General features: G+C 38.0%; 1 long non-coding RNA gene across 1 annotated transcript; it reads left to right on the top strand.

The window, feature by feature from the left end:
* Nucleotides 1-5,143: 5,143 nt before the first annotated feature.
* On the top strand, nucleotides 5,144-7,103 carry LOC113281346. Its single transcript, XR_003326054.1, has 3 exons — nucleotides 5,144-5,666; nucleotides 5,819-5,878; nucleotides 6,315-7,103. It is a non-coding gene; the product is annotated as an uncharacterized LOC113281346 (long non-coding RNA).
* The last annotated feature ends 12,372 nt before the right edge of the window (nucleotides 7,104-19,475 follow it).

Genomic DNA, 19,475 nt, shown 5'->3' with positions numbered 1-19,475 from the left:
ATATTTTTGGATTGATAGATAATTGTTACCTATGAGGGTTTTTGGATTATTTCTTGAAATGAATTTTAGAATAATGCCGTTTTGATCATGACTATTAGAAGCATGAATATTCCAGGAGAGTCATGGAACCGTGAATGTTGTATGATGGTAGAAAGTATGGGATGAAATGGGGGTAACGTGGCTATTGGTTTCTATTATCAACGTGAAAACTTGAAGTAGTAGATTATGTACTTTGTCTGACATGACTTACTCGCTTGTAGGGTCCCCCAACAAAATGGATCTTCCGGGCGTAAGTCTGAGTTTTATGGGCGACGCCATTGTGACTGTGAGAAGTCCCCAGTCATTCCTCATCGTGTAATGACTGACCACCGAGCCATTGAACCCCGCGCAGATCGTTTGCATCTACCATCCTGATGTCCGGGTTGAAGAATGAAATTTGGAATTGGAAAATGATATTGTAACCGAGAGATCAATCTCCCACCGTGGTCGCAAATTGTTTGTGGGTGAAAACTGTTTCTGCTGATTTCAGTAATTTCGTGTGTGTAGGTGAGAAACGAGTCTAAATCTTAAACAATGTACTGCACGGGAGTACTTTTGATTCGAGAGATCAATCTGTACAATCCTAGCCTAAACCAAGAAATGGTCGTTCCAGGCTTGCTTCGGACACAAAGTGAAGGAGAAGGGCTGGTCTTAGGGAGGGAAGCGAAGAAAGTGTTGAGACCAGAATAGTTGATTCTGGAAGTGTGGGTGTTTCGTGACTTGTATCAGAAAGTTGAACTGGCTAGCTGAATGAAAAGCTATAAGATGATTTCTGGATGTTGTATTGTTCTCCTGTTCAAAACTTTTTTTTTTGGTGGAAAATAGGTGAGACCTATTTATACAAGTTGTAACAAAACGTACCCTGGTATCGTGGGAAGTAGAAACGATTGAGTGGTGGAAGAAGGGAGTAACGGGTAACGCCTGGAATTTACGTTTCCATAATGAAGGATACGTTTACACCATTATTTCTTGCCATTACTAGCCGCCCCGCTTTATGACACTTTCTGTAACGGGCGTATTGCACGCCGCGTGCTGTAAACCGCCAGACCAATACCATGATGAGTATCCCCCAGTTTGTGACATGTTTTGATGTCTCGAATGTTTTCGTGGAAACCATGTAGCACTTTTCTACGTGTGGCAAGTTTAGAATTGAGAGGCTTGTCGTAGGTAAATAGCATACGTGATGCTAGGCTCATTTTTGGCTAGTCGCTTAAAACTTGTCACGAGCTGAACGGCTCGGTGGAAAATTCCGATGGCTGAGATTACATCTCATGAGGAAGAGTGGTCGTTGATTATGGCCGCATCTTGTTACATAGAGAAGTGGCGCCACTGGTATAATAGTGCATGGTGGCATGCCAGTGGCGGCGGCACGGTGGCATGCCAGTGGCGGCGGCACGGTGGAATGCCAGTGGCGGCGGCACGGTGGCATGCCAGTGGCTGCGGCATGGTGGTATGCCAGTGACGGTGACATGGTGGCATGGCCAAAGTTTAAGATTTGGCTCCATGACTAAAGTTAAGGCTTGGCGGCACGACCAAGGTTAGGGCTTGGCGCCGTGGCCAATTTGAGGTTTGGCGTCATGGTCGCTCAAAAGTTGCCACAAGTCCGTTAGTTTGGTGGCGAACTTGGATGGCTGAGATTGCATCTCAGGAGGAAAGATAGCCGTCGATCATGGCTACCTTTAATTGGCAGCGGCGCCTTCAACTCGCGCTGGCCGCATGCGACATGGCTAGCTTGGCTCGTGCATGCCTTCGACGCGGTTGTGTAGCCATAGCTATCAAAACCTTGACACGTCGGTGTAGAAATCTTGCTTAAATTAGGGTTAGGCTTGTCGAAACCCTAATTAGCCTATATAGCACGTCGCATGGGGAGAGTGGTCATGTTTGGCGCGTTTGGCATGTGCATCTGGCATGTGTGTCTGGTATGTGCGTTTTTGGGGAAACCAATTGGCTTTGCGGCCATCTGGCATGGTTTCCTTCTTTTCAACACTGTGGCGAGTTTAAAGTAACATGATTGGTTAATGTGAGAGGGTCGTCCAGGCATGGGTGTGGCTACACTTTTGTGTGAGTGTGGCGGTTTTAGAGCGACCTGATTAGTCGATGGGAAGTGGGACCGGAAAGCTAGGGCGTGGCCACACTTCCAGTGCGATGTGGCGGATTTAATCGCCTAGTTTGGGTTAAGCATAGTTTTTTGGACCAACGGGGTCTAGTGTATTGTGCGGGGCGTGAAACCCTAATTTTGCAAATTAGTCGGGTTTATGAGTTTTTTGTGAGTTATTACAATAATTGGTTGGATTTTGTATGCTGCCACAAAAATCCTTATCTACAGAATGCAGTGTGCTTTCCGTCTGGGCTTTTCGTGCGATGGCCTTAACTTTGGTACTTGGAGGTTCATGCTACTCTGCTGCGAGTGAAAATAAATCCGTCATGCCATACCGATATTAAGGGTTCTGCCGAGGAACACAACACAGGAAAATACTCAGTGAGTCTTGCATTAGCGAGGTGCCGAAATTTACAGAGTGTCTGGGATGGTTGCTACATTCGTCAGTCTGGATAAATTTCATGTAAATATATTGAATGGATCAATAAATATTCCGGTGGAGAGATTAGCACTCACGGCACCGTTTCCTTGCAGAGTGATGTCAGATGCAAGGTTTTACGATCTTAACCCTAAGCTAAAAACCACCATCAACAACTGGTTCCTAAACAATTCATAAGAGCATCTCCAACATATGGTGGGAATATTTTTTTTAAATGACACATAGGATTTTAGATCCCCATTTAGTATAAAAGCATCTCCAATGGTTAGGTCCTACAAATTAGGAGGGATCAAATATTAAATACGAAAGTGTTAAAGAAAGTCTTAACTACACCTTCGGGATGACCCTTAACTAATTCCATGTAATCAATTTTATTATAAAAAAATAATTTTTAATATGGAATCAAGGTGAATATTATTTTTTAATCTGTATCTAAATCTAAAATACATTGTATGACCTTAACTACTGGAGATGAGTTTTGGTATAAAGGGTCTTATTAACCTGGCGAGATTGGGTATACTCAAACTAATTGGGGTATACCCAATAAGACAAAATCTGGTCATTATGAAGTAAAACCAAGCCACCCCTTAACCTTGTATTTTCTAAATGGTTAATATGGCCTTGGTTAATTAACACTAAAATTCTGATTAGGTTAATTAATTGAGTTTAAATTAAAATTTTGAAATTATGAATTCAGTAGATTAAACCTTTCATCTGTCTTATGAGTTCGATTTCAATCAAAAATTTGGTTTTGAAAATGCACAAGGCCGGCAAGGTCGTGGTTTGAATAAGGTGTCGACCGGTCTTCGGCCGGCAAGGTCCACTTTGAATAAGATGCCGACCAGTTTTCGGCCGGCAGTGCCCAATTTGAATAAGCCGCCGACCAGTATTCGGCCAGCATGGTCCTCGGATGAAGAACACGCCGACTATCTTGGGAAACAATCTTATGGTTGGCATGTAAATATTTCATACCATGCCCGCTATCATAAAGTCGGTATGCACATAATTTATAACACTGCCGGCTGACATGTAGCCGGCATGTTAAGGATTTATGTCCTTGCCGACCTAAACTTATACCAAACAGAAAACAAAATATGGAAGATGTAATTTACTTTATTCATGCGATTTTGGTTACTACATTGATTGAAACATAAAACCTAATCCTTTCGACGGAAAAACGAATGCACTTAGCATGTGCATCAATCCTTTGAACCCCTACGCGACCCTAGTGGACGAGTTATATTCTCGTGAGGGCTTACACAGAGGTATACCCACAAAACCTACACTAAAACTTTTAAAACCATCAATCTTCCTCCGACGAAGACGATACCGCATCCAAGTAGTCCGGGTTATCCTCCGGGATCTTGAGCGTTCCCGGCACAACGTATGCCCCTCTATGTGCTGAAGTCAAGAGTTTTTCACCAATACGAGGAGGTCTTGAAGGAGGACTAAGAGATTTCAGAGCTTCCTTCTTTGCCTTTTCCAACCTAAACAAGAACAATTAAGAAAAAATTTACAGGTCGACAGGGTCGACAGGTTTAACCAATCCGGCTTAACAATGGCCGAAAGGGTCGACTAAAACATACGTGTCGGCTAAAGTATAGCCGGCAGGGTATCATCAAAATAACCTGTTGGTTGATGACAAATATGAACACAGTAGAACATGAATTTTTCACATTACAGATCGTCAAGGTCCATTTCCCATACACTGCCGGCCAACTAACAACCGGCATGGTCTTATATAAATACCTTTCCGGTTTTATAAATTCTAGGCATCAGGAACCAAATATTCAAAACAAGGGGACGACAAGGTAAAAACTGATAACATGTCGGCTTCATTAAAAACTGTCGCCGACAAGGTCTACATTTGAATAACCTACCGGCCCTGCTAGTAGCAGTTACAGATACTAAACAGCCGACAAGTTCTTCAACCTAAGATCTTGCCGACCAAACCTTAACTATGAAAAGCCGGCAAGGTCGATAACATAGTACCTTGTCGGCGTCGCAACTGCCAATTCACATTTTCAATTTTTCTGCCCTAATTTAAGATGCAAACATCAAATCGAAGTCCTAGAGTGAGTTTAAGTAGGGCATTACTTTCTTAATCGCACCATTTCTTAGTTTTGAGCGGGTTCAATTTCTCCTTCTTCAACCGTTTTTTTCTTCACTTTCTTAGCAACCAAACTTGCAATTCCAGGGTTATACTCATTGGATTTTCAATTAGCTTCTTTCATACGAGTTGCCCTTCGCCGTGGTGGATCCATTGATGAAGATTAATCGGAGTTTTTCGAATCGACGATTTTAACGAATTGATCGACGAGTTTTGGTGGTGGTGGGGGTGATGGGGCCGGTAGGGTTGTGGAGGAGAAGAAGATGAAATGAAAAGATTAAAACTGATTTAGGGTAATAGGTTTTTAAAGGATAAGAGTAGTTTCCTAACTTACCCATTAGGACTCCCCCTAAAACCCTCAAAAAGAGTCCCTTTAAAATTGGGTATACCCCAATTAGTTTGAGTATTCCCCAATCTCGCCAGGCTTATTAAGATTCATGGATAAAATCTAAATAAATAGAGGTCTAACAATGACATCCAGGTGAAATTTTTTTGACCTAATGTTGGAGATGCTCTAAGGAAACTTTACACTACTTCGATATTTTCATTAAACAACTTAGTGTATCACCTTTAACTGTTTGTGGAAAATATTGCAGTGATATTAGATATGAAGATTGAATTAGTGCGAGTTTATGGAGGATCCAGCTGGGTTTAATTTTAGGTCGGTAGTAGAGATTGTAGATGAAGAGGGATTGGAGGAATCTGTGTGGATGTTGGGCAAAGAAGAAGAGGAGGAATTGACAAATTATGATGAAGACTTAAAATCTGTGGTATTAGGTAGCAAGAGGTTGAAAGATAACGAATTTCCCTTGATGTGTTTTCAGGAATTGTTATCGTACTAGGAAAATCTCCAAAGTTTTAATGTTAACTAAGTTCAGAGAAAATTTGATTCTTATGTTTAAATGGATGGCCTGGTGGAGGCATTGCACAACATGATCCATCGTGTTAGTTTTACAGACCCTGAGATTGATTTTGATCAAGTGAGTTATTCTTCCTATTTACCATTTTATAAATCTGTGTTGATCCATTTTTCTGTTTGGAAGAAAAGTCATTAGCTCCACTAGGTTGTCAGTAGTTTATCAGTGAAAATGAAACCAATTTAGTTGATTAACATTTGACATGATGAATGCAGCCAAAATTATCCTCAGATTTACTATCTTTCTGGCATTGTGTTTCTTCTCTAACATTAAAGGTAATCTTGACAGATTTCTCGCGTAAAACGACTTGCGATGTTGTTGTGTGAGTCGATTTGATTGCAGTTGTTTATTTTCACTCATGCATTATGGATATTTTGTAATGCATTGTAGTTAATACAAACTTTTGATTATGGATTTCAACTCAGTAAGAAATGTCTTTCCCTGAGGACATCAACGGAGCAAACCCTTAATAAGTTAACTTACTTGAAATTCCAGATTGTTTCAATTATTCCATTTACTTAAAGTACTATCATGCCATGAATGATTGCACATGATTGAAATCGTATGCAAATTTATATAGTGTTGCAACATCATCTGTAGATAAGATAGTAGTCCTCTGTGTCTACGGACCAGTATTTTAAATACTGTTGATGCATTTAATTTGCACAAAATTGTATGCTTTCCTTATCGTTAACTTATGTGTTGTTTCAGTTATAGCTATATATGAGAGAACTAAACATTGGGAGCTTGCCTATTTATGCTCTCTTCAGGACTGCAGTTCAGATGCTAGAGGCGGTAGTACTAACTTGAATGACCAGGTAATCAGTATGGTTCAATAACTTGGCAGTTGCATATAGGTTTATATTTACTCATGCAGTTCTATGCTGAATTTCCGTATCCATGAACCATAAACGGGAGACACCAGCAGAAATTTTATTGGTGCCGTGAAAAATCAGCCAACTGAGGGTCTAGCATCTCCAGTACAGTACTCACAAGACTGTGGTTTCAAGTCTATTTGGTTTCTGCTGTGTAATACGTCGCGTAAGTCCTAAAACTCTGATAATGGATTTCAAGATCAGCGGAATTTGAACAAGTATTTTGTCTTCTGTTTTGAATCCTTTTTTCTTATTTTTATAAATTGAAAGATCTACATTAAATAAATCTTCGAGGATAGCAGTAATGTCCTTTAAAGCTTACATAGCAAAGCAATATATGCAAGAACATTTTATTCGTCTAAATTTAAATGCTCATGCAATGTAAAGCCTGTTTTGTTGGTCTCAGTTGTATATTGTCAGTTTAAAAAGTCTGTTTTGCTTAAACGGTATGTGAGATGTGAAAAGCTGTGAATATATGGCATGATTAGGTACCAAGGTGATACATGGTAGTTCAGGAAACCGTTAGGTTAAATCTCAGGCGGCAGGTGCGTAGTGTGTGTTTGGAACAGAACAACATGCTTCGCACATTATCTTAAATATACATTGGCAACCCTATCTTTGTTTCCCATGTTAATGCATAAATCACACCAGCAATTTGTTGTTACTCGAGCTATAGAATAATCTCCACTCCGAGAACTGATAGGTATGGAAAATGCAAAGAAGTTTTGCTACAAGCGCATCGCGCGTGCGATTTCACTAGTAGCACATTAAGTACACATAAAAGAAAAGAAAAAAAGCATTTCACTAGTAGCACATTAAGTACACATAAAAGAAAAGAAAAAAAGCAGAAGTTGATTTGATTTTCTCCTGGCAGATGTCGTTGCAGCAGGATAATCTAGGAAAAAAAATACAAAGGATATCAGGGACTCGCACGTGCGTTGGATTAGCGAGTAAAAAATATGATCTAAAAATATGTTTTTGAACCAACGAGTATTTTGTTTTCGTGGATACCTGTTAAACGGGTACTCTAGATAGGATTACCTAGTAATTCCTAGTCGTAAATTTACGAACTGTTTACCACCTTTATAACTGGATCCAAATTGTCCGAATGTGATCCATATAATATTCACATGTTTGTTACCACGAATTCCTAAGAGCATCTCCAATAAAAGGTGAGAGTTTTATTTTCTTTTGACACATAGGATTGTAGACCCTCGTTTAAATTAAATCCATCTCCAGCAGTAGGTCCTATAAAATATGAAGGGTGTCAAAATAAATATGAAGGTCTTAGAGTCTCTCCAATGGAATGTGTGTGAAGGAAAAAGATCTAATCCACGTAGGATCCACAACCATATTTATAAAAAATAATCTCCAACCAATTGATGTGAAGATGATGTGGCAAAAAAAAGGTAGACGTCTTCTAGGTGTACCTCTAGTTCTAGACATTCACTTAGAGGATGTCTTCCCATCCTAGTCACACTTTTGTTAGTAAAAATTATTGAAAAATAAAAATGGAAAAGATTTTAACCAATTGTATGCCTACAAATAAGTAAACAAATAATAGGAAAATTTATGGGTTGGAGAGAATACTTTATTTTTGTTATAAGCGTGTAATTATGTTAAGAATATTTAGGGTAAATCTCGTTTATTATTGGGATGTTCTTGTGTCTAGTCCTAAAAATAGGGGATCTATATGTTTGTTTATTGTACACATGAATAATATTTCTTCCTTTTTTCTCCCCTCTACTTTGTGTCTCCTTCTATACTTTTCTAGTTTACAAGACATTATCGGCAGGATGTAAATATTTACGACGTCTCCTTCTTTTTTAACTTTAGTTATCGCATATCACACTGATGTAAATATTTATGATTTTATCTTTTGGAACCGTATACTAATTGGCCTCTTTTCTTTTTGTTTTATTGCATGTGGTCACCTTGAATTGATATAATTCTGATGGTGATATTTTCCAATAGCAAAAAGTTCACTTTCGAGATGCTTAGAAGGTTAAATCAACCACGGTTAAACATGTGGAAGAGCCACCGATACTTGGGCTGATTGGATGGCGTTATATCCAAGTTTTCGTCGGTACTTTTATTGTGCATCTTTCCTTTTTCTTTTTTTAGTTTATATGCTTGGTTAAGTTATCTATTTATCTATTTATGGGTGACAATTTTCTTTAAGTTTGATTTCTTTTCTGGTACTTTGCATAGAGAGAAAAAAAAATTCATTGAGAAATGGTTTGCAGTTTCTATTCCCCTAATGAAACTGTAATTACCAGAAGTTGATGTTTTTCTTTTTAATTTTCTTTTTAAAGTAAAGAAAAGAAGAAGAAAAAAATCCATTAAAAATGGTTTACAGTTCTATTTCTTTAATGAAATTGTAATCACCAAAATTGGTGTTATCACATATTTGGTTACCTTTACGATAATTAATCACAACTCACATGCATGGTTCATAAACCTCCGTCCAATTAAGTTTGGTATCTTTTTCCATTTGATGAAGATCATGTGTGTTAGAGCATTGCTCGGTCTAACTCGCATGTGTTTCTATCTCAAGCATGTTTGTCAATGTTAGTGATCAAAACTATAAGTCTTGATTTCTAGCCTACATAGCTAAAGGTCTCGGACTAGGATAGAAAGTGTAGTTGAGCTCAAGAACTCCATGACAATCATCATACAAGACGAAGGACTACTCAAGGAACTGGTGGATCTTCATCGACTACAAGGTATGTGGAGACTTGAACTTATCTGTCACTCAAAAGTCTATCTATTCTATCTCATACTCTTGAGACAAAAGTCGTTTTGATATATAGACTTTCATTATGCACATTTGATATTTCGAACCGAGTTTATCTCGCCTATCTATTTCTCGAAATATGTGTTGGTAAGCTTTCACTTTAGCCGAATTCAACTTTACCTAGTGACGAAAGTCATGTTATGTTTCAATCACTTTGAAAATTGCTCTGACGAAAAATGGTCTGTGAAGAACGACTATATCCGTCCTCTGAGAATGCTTCAATGATTGAAATGAGAGTTTATATTACATAACCATTGGTAGGATATAAGCATTGTTGTGGAAACACATATATGTATAAGTCCTTATTCCTTGAACCAAAGTTTGCGAACTTTGTTGATCAAGAGAAATGGAAGTAGCGTGAGCCAAGTCCGCGAACTGGTGGAAGTTCTCGACCTGAGAATTTCTGCTGGAGTTTGTGAACTCCTTCCATGAGCTTAAGTCCGCGAACCCAGTCCGCGAACCCAGTCCGCGAACTTTTCGAAGGTAACTCCAGTGAAAAGGAAGCTAGGCTTCAAAACCTTAATTCCGATTGGGAAAACCTTCGTATGGCAGATGAAGAAATATTTGATGAATTTAATCACAAAGTGTCTGAAATTGTTAATGCATCCTTTGCATTGAGTAAGACTATTCCTGAAAAGGACATTGAGATGAAAATTCTCAGATCGCTGTGATGAAGTTTTTACAGTGGTAAGAAAAATGGTTCGTTAAAGACTTGTAGAGATTTGATTTTAGAATTATATTTTAAAATAGAAAACTCAAGATAAAGTTGTTATCAAGATTTTAAAAGCACTGAGACTCGGGATTCCATCATCTCCAATTTTTATGTGATTTAATCTAATCAATATTCATGCAACTTTTTACGTTTAAAGTGATTCTAATATTTCTGCCTAGACAAGTAAATTCTCAAAACAATAGTTGTAATTGAAATCATGGACCATCAAAAGACTTAACCTAAGCATGACCCATCAATTGAGAACACAACCACTTAATCAAAATCATATATTCGATTTCAGTTCAATGCAAATAATCATAAAAGAAATTGCAAAAATCATTAAAAATAGAGATTACCACATAATTGTTGGAAAAATCGCTTCCTCCGTCACCTCAGCAATGGGGTTTAACTCCTCATGTTATTCACGTGTTCAAAATAGGTGTTCATAGCTCAAATAGGTGAAAAACAAGAGAAAAGTGCTAATACAGATATTTGCAACAATTTATAGGTGTTGCAATTGTACTGTTCCAAGAAACTATAATAACAAACTGTTGTAGAATATAAGACTGCTCTGCGACTGACTCTGTTAGTCCAATGTTCTTCGTGTTCTTGATAACTGCAGCAGCAACAACAACAATTCCTGCAGCTCTGATTTCTTCTCCTCTGTGCCTTTGTTGGTCCCCCCCCCAAAGTCCCCACACCCCTTGTGCGTCTCTAGCCACCTTATTTATACACATCAAGCTCATAAAACTCGATTAAATCTCACTCTTTATTTTTGCAGAAAGTTTCGAACTTTCTCTTTTCTTCGCGGCTTATCTGTGTTGTCAAAAAAAAAATACTTCCCCAACCAATAAAATATAGTTCTAGGAGCATACGTGTACTGTGTGATTGAAAATATTCCAAAACTGCACGTAAATTCCTTAACTGAAAATCAAAAGTTTCTGAGAATACTTCACCTTCCCTGTTTCATAAAACCACCGAAAATAAGAGGATTTGATTCCTCATTTATCTCCCAAAACACGCCATTCGCCTTTGTAAATTAGTTAAGAACAAAATCAGATTGCAACAACCCTTGAAATTCTCCACGAAACTTCCAAAAAACTGAGTATCCCTTGCTTTCCTGATTTGCCGAGAATCAATTATCCAACCCATTCCAGTCGATCGAAACAAATGTACCCAACCTGTTTAGTCATTGAGAGTCCAACCCAACCGAATTTGGCAATTGAATCTATCCCAAACATCCCTTAAATTCAAATCATAAATCTGTTCTTCCGTGCCAATAGTTCCCGCCAATTTCGAAAATTCAAAAGGTAGGGGATGACCTCACCTTATCCAACTGATGGGTGCGAATAGAACTTTGGGGTGCCCCTTAGTAATTTGGTTACCTCTTATCCACCATTGGGGTCCTCTTAGCATTTGTCTTTCGGGTGCCTGTAGTAAATTTTCGGGTGCCAATAACATTTTCATGGGGCGTCTCCAACATACTTCTGTAATGCCTTTAACACATATCTGGGGTGCCTTTAATAATTTCCTCTGGCAGTCCAAATGCCACTTTTCAAGCAACTTTCTCCACAAAAGCTTATTTCTCCAAAAATACCTACAAAGACATAAAATACTAAAATAAATACAAAAATGGGTACTAACAATATAGAAAATCGAGATCAAAATAGACATATAAATGCGTCTATCAAATACCCCCAAACTTATTATTTGCTAGTCCTCGAGCAAATCAATTCTAGAAAATAAAATCCTAACTCACTGTCGCAGGCATCATCAGTTGCATTTAGCGTATGCAACAAGCCTTTAAACCCCTAGGTGGCCCTAGTAGCCGAGTTATAATCTCGGGAGGGCTTACAAGAGATATACCCACAAAACCTTTACACTCCATACCCTAGCTATTTACGCAGAACCTTGGAAGGCACTAAAGAATCTCCTTGGTTGGCATAATGACTACAGGAGGAAGTACCCTGACGCGAAATTCCAATTGCTATACACGAGTTTGCACTCAAGCTTACTAAAATTCATATATAAGTGACAAAGCTCTACTCAGATAGTTTATGGACATCATAACCGGAGTCAACCAATCACATGGATAGATTATGAGATGGATATAGAAAAACATAGATGGTTTCGATGTTGACTAAGGTGAATGGTGTTTCTCATATCTGTCTGAAGGCCACTTCCAAAACGAACCTATCCTAATGGATTGAGATACTGGTATGGACTAATATCAACACACTTGCATATACAAGGGAACCAGTGGTCGATAATCCTAACTCTAGGTTAACTCAGCTGGCATATACAAGGGTACTAGTGGTCGACTTTATTGAATTTATTCTGGTTGGGCTGGTGGTCTGGTCCCAATTTATTTTTTTTATTTTTTTTTTTGCATAATATATATATATTTTTTTTCACCTTTTTTTTTCTTTTAGTCGCAATCGCTCTATTTCACCCTAGCATTGGTAACAACTTGAATCGTGAGCCCCACCTAATCACTTAGAGAAACATATTTTAAAGAAAACAAAATAAAAACAGAAGTGAAAAGAATTCAACGAGATATGGCGAAACTACCATGTTTTTTTTTCCTAACACCCGAGCTCTGTGCTTTTATGAATAGACTCTTTAGATGTTTCCATCTAATCAAATTGGTTCCTCAACTCCTACAACCAAGATGCTTCCATCCACTTAGATTGGCTAGTGCCATCCTTAATAAGCATAATTTTTTAGGCTCTGGAGTTTAACAATGCAACTAAAAAGTTTCTCCATACCCCCAAACTTAAATCTAACATTGTCCTCAATGTTCTAAAGATGAAATTAAAAGCATAAACAAGGAGAAACCGTTACCATTTAAAGCAAAAGAGATAAGGAAAGATATTACTGTGTCGCATGGATGTTGAGTTACCTCCCAAGAAGTGCTAAGTTTAAAGTCTTCAGCCAGACGTTAAATACCACAAATGGCTAATTACGTACCTTTTCAAATCATATATCAATAGTCGAAACAACTGCGGGTCAACCAAATCAAATAAAACTTCCAAAATTATGAGACAACTGCACCAAATCAGAAAAATGAACAGACAGAGCACATCCTCATCCAAGGTTTCCTGCAAGATAATTGGTTTTTTTATGGTGCCCACTTGGGCTTCATATGAGTGTCTTGACAAACAGATTCTTCTGAATATGGGTTTCTAACTCCTGGATTTCCTCCTGGACAATATCAGGAGGATCAAGTTGTGGAGTCGGAAGAGACTCAGGTAATACTTCAGGAACACCAGGCTCGATTAGGAAACTTGACGATCACTACCCCAAAACTTAGAATTTTGGGTGTCTCTAGATAGACTAGTCACAATTTTCCTAATTTCTAGACCATCATGTTCCTGAAAAAGTTCAATTGTTTTCTCTAAGTTGTAATCAGGTGGTTCATCCTCTAAATACATTTGAGGCATACAAATTGTTGGAGTTATATGTTTCATATCCTCTATGGTCAACCTTAAAGTTTCCCTACTGTCTTGAAGAACGATCTCTGGCCTATTGTCCTGATCGGAAGCTATAATCACATGCAAAGTCTCAGATGGGCCTAAAAATGCATAATTAGGGTCCAACCTAGGAGGAACTTCTAAACAAGGGAGGGTAGACTCAAAAGCTAGTAATGGTTCGAACCTAGCTTTCTATTTATCAGTATCCAACACAGGAATAGAATCCAACAGAGAATTTACTTGTTCAATGTTGCTATCATCATCGAAGTCCAGGCCAAAATAGGACAGACAATTCTCTAATGGATCTTCAGAAACGATGCTTGGTAATGACTCCTGAACTAATGTTCCTATCATGTTCACCTCTTCAATGCATGTGTTATCTAGATCAGAATTTAGCTTATTGACATTAAAAAATATTCATTTCAATAGTCATATTACCAAAAGATAGATTCATGATACCATTTCGAAAGTTTGTGATCGCATTAGACGTAGCTAAAAATGGGCGACCTAAAATCATAGGTATCTGGTTCTCTGGGTCAGGGACAGGTTGGGTATCTAAGACCACAAAATCCACATGATAAATAAACTTGTCGACCTCAAAAAGAACTTCTTATATCACACCACGAGGAATTTTAACAGACCTATCATCTAACTGCAGTGTTATCTTGGTAGGTTTCAATTCACCAAGTCCTAGTTGTAAGTACACATAGTACGACAGTAAGTTCACACTAGCTCCTAAGTCCAGTAAATCTTTTTCTACCCGATGTTTTCCTATCGTGCAAGAAATGGTAGGTGCACCTGGGTCTTTATACTTAGGAGTTGTGGGGTTCTGAATGATCGAACTTACATAACTAGCTAAAAAGGCTTTTTTAGGGACCCCAAGATTTTGCTTTCGCGTACACATATCCTTAAGGAACTTGGCATAATCCGACAGCTGCCTAATTGCTTCTAATAACTAAAGGTTTATGGTAACTTTATTAAAAACCTTCATTATGTCAATAAAGTTGGATTCACTCTTTGTTGGTACTAATAGCTGTGGAAATGGGGCTCTAGGAATAAAATAGGGCCTCTCAGGAACCGAATCGGCATCATCAGAAATTTTATCAGTCTCCTTTGCTATGGATGGTCCTGAGGGGTGAACTACAGTATGCTCACTATCGAGCATGGTTACCTTATTGTCTACAACTCTACCACTCCTAAGGGTGCTAATAGAATTCATTTGATTTGATGGTTTTGCACCTATTTCATGAACTCCTCTAGGGTTGGGTTGTGTTTGACTAGGAAACTTACCTTTTTCTCCCAAAGACTCATGTATCATACCAACCTGGGTTTTTAACTCGGAAATAGCCTGACTGTTTTCTTGTCCTATCCTATTACTAGCTTGTAGACTTTGTTCTACGGATAACTGAAATTTTGTAGTTTGCTGAGTTAATAAGTTGAGAGACTCCTCTAAGCTTAGGATTTTCTTATCTGATTGATTCTGAAACTGACCTGGTCCTGAAGGATTCTTAGTATAGACAAAACCTGGGGGAGCATTATAATTACTAAACTGACCTTGACTTTGGCCAGTCCAACCAGTGTTATAAGTTTCTGAATATGGGTCGAACTTCTGAGAGTTATCGAATCTAGTGTTATTGTAAAGAGCATTGGATTGCTCTTCCATAGTATGGCCTTCCCAAAATGGCTCCACTCTACCACTAGTGTGACCCAATTCTAAAGCTTCTAACCATTTAGCTATTGCTGCAATTTTGGTATCTGATTCAAAGCCTCCTTCTAGCCTATTAACGTTTCCTCTTCCTAGAAGAATTGTTTTCTTGGGTCCCTACTATTTTCCCATTGTTGGGTCTTTTCAGCGATTTCACTCAAATATGTCATGGCATCATCAACTGTTTGGTTTTCAAACCCACCTGTACACATAAATTCTACTGTGGTTGTAGTGGGATAATCTAAACCCTCATAAAGGATCTGCACTAACCTAACCTTTTCTAAACCATGATGAGGACATTGGGCTAATAGATCATTGAATCTTTCCAAATACCTATACAAAGATTCTCCCTCATGTTGAGAAAATGTGCAGATTTGCGTCCTAATAGGCGATGTTTTGTACCTAGGGAAAAACTTGTTCAAAAAGGCAGATGTAAGTTGCTCATATGTTTCAGTGGACCCGGAAGCCAAACTATATAACCACGATTTATCTTTATATTTCAGGGGAAAAGGGAATAACCTAAGTTTCAAAGCATAATCATCAAGGTTTCTAATCTTTAGGGTACTACAAATTTCCTCAAAGTACCTAACATGGAAATAGGGGTTCTCATTTTCTTTCCCTAAAAAGATTGGGAGCATCTGTAGCATCCCAGGTTTAAGTTCATAATTTTCTTCCGTGTCAGCTAACCTGATACATGAGGGACGAGTAGTCCTAGTCGGATTCAACAAAGTTTTCAAAGTTGCCATTTCTGGATCTACCTGAGTTATAGGGATTCTCTCCTCAGTAAAAGATGGATGTTCAAAACTAGACTTCCCAAAATCATAGGTCTCTAGATTAAGGTAATCAAGATTCTTGTTTCCTAAAATATCACTTCTAGGTTTTTCACGCATAAACCGTCCTAGAGCGTCTCTTTTTCGTTCAGGCATACACAAGAATTCAACAAAAATCTGTGCACATGCAAATGCTGGGCTCACTAATTTAGGTAAGCTTGGGTTACCACGACAAAATATACCCAAAGGTACGAGGCTAAGGTTTGTGGTGTTTCGGATGATAACACCCAGAGGGTTCACCGTACTAAACCACTTGTTTTCCTAAATTCGGTGCCGGACGAAAATGCAATTGGTGTGTGCAGTGTTTTTTTTTTTAATAAATAAAATATTAAAAATAAACATAAACAAATAAAAGAAAATTACAAGTCCAAAAATAAATAAAACTACCAAAAATAAAAACCCTTAAAAATAAAATCTTCAGCTTTCTCCTTTTATGGCAAGTTCAACTTTTCACCTTTCGTTTCAAGCAAAACCTGCAAAACAAAAGCAAAAATACCCAAGTAAAATCAAAGAAAATAAAAATAAAAATCTACAACCTAAACCTAAAGACAAGTCCGCGTCGGCGGCGCCAAAAATTGATGAAGTTTTTACAGTGGTAAGAAAAGTAGTTCGTTAAAGACTTGTAGAGATTTGATTTTAGAATTATATTTTAAAATAGAAAACTCAAGACGAAGTTGTTATCAATATTTTAAAAGCACTGAGACTCAGGATTCCACCATCTCCAATTTTTATGTGATTTAATCTAATCAATATTCATGCAACTCTTTAGTTTAAAGTGATTCTAATATTTCTTCCTAGACAAGCAGATTCTCAAAACAATAGTTGTAAATCGAAAGCATGGACCATCAAAAGACTTAACCTAAGCATAACCCATCAACTGAGAACACAACCACTTAATCAGAATCATGTATTCTATTTCAGTTCAATGCAAATAATCATAAAAGAAATTGCAAAAATCATTAAAAATAGAGATTACCACATAATTGTTGGAAAAATGGCTTCCTCCGTCGCCTCAACAATGGGGTTTAGCTTCTCATGTTGTTCACGTGCTCAAAATAGGTGTTCATAGCTCAAATAGGTGAAAACAAGAGAAAAGTGCTAATACAGAGATTTGCAACAGTTTATAGGTGTTGCAATTGTATTGTTCCAAGAAACGATAATAACAAACTGTTGTAGAATATAAGACTGCTCTGCGACTGACTCCGTTAGTCCAATGTTCTTCGTGTTCTTGATAACTGCAGCAGCAGCAACAATTCATGCAGCTCTGATTTCTTCTCCTTTGTGCCTTTGTTGGTCCCCCCCCCCCCCAAAGTCTCCATACCCCTTGTGCTTCTCCAGCCACCTTATTTATACACAACAAGCTCATAAAACTCGATTAAATCTCACTCTTTACTTTTGCAGAAAGTTTCGGACTTTCTCTTTTCTTCGCGGTTTCTCTGTATTGTCAAAATAAATAAATAATTCCCCAACCAATAGAATATAGTTATAGGAGCATACGTGTACTGTGTGATTGAAAATATTCCCAAACTGCACATAACTTCCTTAACAGAAAATCAAAAGTTTCCGAGAATACTTCACCTTCCCTGTTTCATAAAACCACCGAAAATAAGAGGATTTGATTCCTGTTTTATCTCCCAAAACACGCCATTCTCCTTTGTAAATTAGGTAAGAATAAAATCAGATTGCAACAGCCCTTGAAATTCTCCACGAAACTTCCAAAAATCCGAGTATCCCTTGCTTTCCTGATTTGCCGAGAATCAATTATCCAACCCATTCCAGTCGATCCAAACAAATGTACCCAACATGTTTAGTCATTGAGAGTCCAACCCAACCGAATTTGGCAATTGAATCTATCCCAAACATCCCTTAAATTCGAATCATAAATATGTTCTTCCGTGCCAATATTTCCCGCCAAATTCGAAAATTCAAAAGTTAGGGGATGACCTCCCTTTATCCAACTGATGGGTATGAATAGAACTTTGGGCCGCCCCTTAGTAATTTGGTTACCTCTTATCCACTATTTGGGTCCTCTTAGCATTTGTCTTTCTGGTGCCTGTAGTAAATTTTCGGGTGCCAATAACATTTTCTTGGGGCGTCTCCAACATACTTCCGGCATGCCTTTAACACATATTTGGGGTGCTTTTAGTAATTTCCTCTGGCAGTCCAAATGCCACTTTTCAAGCAACTTTCTCCACAAAAGCTTATTTCTCCAAAAATACCTACAAAGACATAAAATATCAAAATAAGTACAAAAATGGGTACTTACAATATAGAAAATCGAGATCAAAAAATAGACACATAAATGCGTCTATCAAATACCCCCAAACTTATTATTTGCTAGTCCTCGAGCAAATCAATTCTAGAAAATAAAATCCTAACTCACTGTCGCAGGCATCATCAATTGCATTTAGCGTATGCAACAAGCTTTTAAACCCCTAGGTGGCCCTAGTGCCCGAGTTATAGTCTCGGGAGGGCTTACAAGAGATATACCCACAAAACCTTTACACTCCATACTCTAGCTATTTACGCAGAACCTTGGAAGGCACTAAAGAATCTCCTTGGTTGGCATAATGACTACATGAGGAAATACCCTGATGCGAAATTCCAATTGCTATACACGAGTTTGCACTCAAGCATTCTAAAATTCATATATAAGTGACAAACCTCTACTCAGATAGTTTATGGACATCATAACCGGAGTCAACCAATCACATGGATAGATTATGAGATGGATATAGAAAAACATAGATGGTTTTGATGTTGACTAAGGTGAATGGTGTTTCTCATATCTGTCTGAAGGCCACTACCAAAACGAACCTATCCTAATGAACTAAGATACTGGTCTGGACTTATATCAACACACTTTCATATACAAGAGAACCAGTGGTCGATAATCCTAACTCTAGGTTAACTCAGTTGGCATATACAAGGGTACCAGTGGTCGACTTTATTGAATTTATTCCGGTTGGCCTGGTGGTCTGGTCCCAATTTCTTTCTTCTTCTTTTTTTTTTTTTTTGCATAATATATATATATTTTTTTCACCTTTTTTTTTTCTTTTAGTCGCAATCGCTCTATTTCACCCTAGCATTGGTAACAACTTGAATCGTGAGCCCCACCTAATCACTTAGAGAAACATATTTTAAAGAAAACAAAATAAAAACAGAAGTGCAAAGAATTCAACGAGATATGGCGAAACTACCATGTTTTTTTTCCTAACACCCGAGCTCTGTGCTTTTATGAACAGACTCTTTAGATGTTTCCATCTAATCAAATTGGTTCCTCAACTCCTACAACCAAGATGCTTCCATCCACTTAGATTGGCTAGTGCCATCCTTAATAAGCATAAATTTTTAGGCTCTGGAGTTTAACAATGCAACTAAAAAGTTTCTCCTATACCCCCAAACTTAAATCTAACATTGTCCTCAATGTTCTAAAGATGAAATTAAAAGCATGAAGAAGGAGAACTGTTACCGTTTAAA

This window comes from Papaver somniferum, chromosome 5 (assembly GCF_003573695.1).
Source record: "Papaver somniferum cultivar HN1 chromosome 5, ASM357369v1, whole genome shotgun sequence".
Lineage (NCBI taxonomy): Eukaryota > Viridiplantae > Streptophyta > Magnoliopsida > Ranunculales > Papaveraceae > Papaver > Papaver somniferum.
This window is presented reverse-complemented; position numbering and strand designations above follow the sequence as displayed.